Genomic DNA, 3,811 nt, shown 5'->3' on the forward strand with positions numbered 1-3,811 from the left:
TTCACTATACGATAGGCACAGACCATAAAATTACGCATTTATCTTTCACCCAGCAACAGCCACAGTGTGCGACATTTTCTCTTACAAAAAATATATATATATTGCAATATATGTATTCTTTATTTACACCATATGTTTTTTTTGTTTGTTTGTTTTTGTTTTTGTTTTTGTTTTTTGTTATGGGTATGTGTGGGTCTGTTTTTGTTGAGGGCTGAAGTCCTGATATTCCCTAGGAGTTTCCTGCATGCTCTTGACCCTTACGGTCAGTACCACTGAAGGACAGGAACCGGATCCTGTTTCCGGATCCTCAGTCATGTGCTGATACCACTCTGCCCAATCCCCTCTGTCTTTCTCTACATCTATACATAAGAAAGTTAAGCATAGTGAATTCCATGTTTTTTTCAATGTTCTTTCTTTCTTTCTTTCTTTCTTTCTTTCTTCCTTTCTTTCTTTCTTTTGCAAGAACAGCACACACTAACCAACAATTCAGTTTCAGATCCATGTAAATGTGTCATCTAAATCATGAGTTATCTAAAGCTCATTTTCATCTGTAGTCCCTGAAGTTTTGGCTTCATACGTGTGTTATTGATGATAGTCAAACAAAGCAGACGAACCAGCTGTGGTAAATGATAAAAAGAAAAATCAGCACTACCCATAAAACTCAGATGACATGTGTAAAGAACTGCTCTTCATATGACACTTGAGACAAAGCTATGGAAATGATTTCAGTTACTGAGGAACAAACCCACCTCATTTCATTTAGGCTTACAATATTCATCAGTCCATCACATCAGAACATCACAGAGTCAGTGGGGAAATTTCTACCAGTGTCTGTGAGTCTGACATACAAGCATTGCAGTGCTGTTTCCATCTCTGTTTTTGTCAAGGTTAAGGTTAGATGCATTCGTGTATTTACTTTGTGCCATTAAAATCATTAAAACATATACATTCAAACAATGGGGGTAAAACATTAAAATACCAGGACAATAACAAAAGCTGGTCAGGAAAGAACATTTGTCTATAGTTATCTAGTTAAGAACAGATATTCAGATTGGAAAAAGGGAAAAATGCACCAAATGATTACTTGGCTGTTTAAACCATCCCGCCAATCCACTACACAGAGGGAAATAAAAGCCTATAAACAGCCAAGGTTGTTCTAAAATTCAAAGTATTGTATCCATTCTCAACAAGAGTACGACTAGGACAAGACATTTAATAAACTCCAGGCTTAATCATATAAACATGTAAGATGCCCCAGACATCCTTGGCCAGAGTTGTTGACTTTCTCTTTTGTTTAAAAAGCCAATGATAAAATTATATTTTTGCTCTAATTTGACAGAGGCTCATAGTTTATGAGAAATGTGAAATAACTTGTTGAAAATCTAAAAATGTAGTTTATTTTCTTTATGTTATTCCACTTGCTAAACTAGATAACCCCCCTCTTTGCTCACTTACATGAACTAAAGGATAGTTTCATGTAGCTTTACTTTGTCTCCATAAACAGAGCTATTTAGAGTATTATCACTCAAGTCAGATTCAGTGAACACAATAAATATGTGATAAATTGCTAAGAGATACCATGATGCAGCAATCAGAAAAAAGAACAAAATCAAGAAAAAATTCTCTGCATATTTAAAACCACTTTTCTACATACATGTCCCCTATAGCAGATTTAAAAGTGTCATCATTTGGGATCTAATTTAGATCTCAACAAAAACAGAAATAGTAAACTACTTAGAATGTTTTAAACAAATGGCATAAAGCAAAATAGTTCAGAACATTTCACCACACAAAAGCTTCTCTGGGTCATCACACAATTATGGAGACACAAACTGGGGACTTTTCCAGCAATATCTCCCACACACACACACACACACACACACACACACACACACTCCTACACTTATGAGGGTGTGTGCGGGATATATATGTATCTATCCATCACTCAGACCCCTTCTGTCAACAAAGCTAATAGCACTCATATGGTGAGATGACAAACAACTATTAACTACCACTAATCCAAAATGCACACACCAAAGCCACAAATCTGAGCACACTGTTTTCCCAGTTCTATATTAGTGCAATATAAAGCACAGGTTTATGATTACTGTATGCAGAAAGAGGTCAGGACAGTACTGCTGCTTTGTCTTATGATGCAACTGAATTACTGAGCGAATCTATGGACTATGCTGAATGTGTTGTTTTATCAAAGAGATGCTTTCTGTTTGCCTTCTGTGTATGTATGATACATGGGGTGGAGAACACACAGCTGGGATGTCCAGGATATGCAACACAGAGTTGGCAGTGTTTTATTTTTGAAAATATTTTCTAGAATTACTTGATTCAGGAGGAATATAAACACCAAAATAACAATTCGTATCAAAGCCTTGATAGTGACATATGAAGGGCTGCACTCAAACTATAAATTCTCAAAGTAATTCTAAGACATGTTCAAATGACGCTTTTTGAAACAGGCTGAGAGTGGCCTTCGATAGGGATTCACAAGTTTCAAACCAGCAGTGATCACACAAAAGGCTCATTCCAGTATTCTTTATCCGACCAAGAATTTAGTGGTTCTGCAGAGGGGGCCCTGTAAGGACAACCCTTTACTTCAATCACATCTGATGTATCTATACTTTGTACAAAAATATTCAGCAAAAGGAAGGTCTACTGTATACCATGAGAATTTCTCTCATACTTCTCACACTAAGCACAACGTTCTACAAACATAACAGAAACCAGTGTCTTGTCTAATGAGTATGCTTAGACATATTTCATTTTGAATGTTTAGGCAGCTGAAGCCATGGAGGCGACAGAAGATAAAAGTTTGCTCTCTAGCCTTGATGCAGTTCTCGATTTTGAAAGGACGATTGATTTGGAAAGGTAAAGTGTGTTGTAGCAAATGTTAATTTAGCCCTTTCAGAAGTATTCAACAGTCTAGTCAGGATCTAAATTTTAAAAAAAATAACAAGTAGGTATTCAGCTTAATATTCGTCTCTATTATATTTCGTATCATTTAATACGTCCTCATTCTTGGTCATCTTAAACACCAGAGCACATCAACAGCCTCCTTCTGCAGATGTACAAGCAAGGAAAATATTAGCATGTGATTTGGTTTTGCTCCAATCAAAATAAAGGAACAAATCTTTATAGTAATCTTTTTGTTCAAAATTATCCATGGTGAAATGAGAACCTTCAGAAGGTTGGAAAAAGTGTCAAATGGCAAAAAGCTTGGTGTGGTCATCTAGATATTATCAAAGACAAAAAAACAGCTTTGATATGATTGAATAAGCAACTGTGAGTGACTAAGAATTTACTTGATGGTTTCAGAGCCACCTTAGAGACTACCTTAAATTGTTATTGCAATTCTTAACTCATACTGCAGATCCAAATCAATTATCAAACCCAACATAACTAAATGCCATACTTCCCAAAAAGACATGGATCTCCATGTTTCTACATCACTTTCACTACCTCAAGTTCAGACACGACCTGCTTAACAAGTGTCAAAATCATATGTTAATTGAGAGGGCTGAAAGTGACAGTTATTTAATAAGCTAAAATATGGGTCATAATTTTTCCACGTTAAATACAAGAGTTACTTTTCCCTTTGAGTATATGATGTCAGGCACGAGCTACTGCAGGTTAATTGAATGATCCATGTCATATAGATCACATTACTGCCCTTAAACTCCATCATCGCCATAAAATACATATTGTAGCTATTTTATGCAGTTACATTTTCAAGTTATGTTTAATTTATTCCATCATACATTTTCACCCTGCTGATAGATTCCAAAACCCCTATTTG

This window comes from Chanos chanos, chromosome 8 (assembly GCF_902362185.1).
Source record: "Chanos chanos chromosome 8, fChaCha1.1, whole genome shotgun sequence".
Taxonomy (NCBI): domain Eukaryota; kingdom Metazoa; phylum Chordata; class Actinopteri; order Gonorynchiformes; family Chanidae; genus Chanos; species Chanos chanos.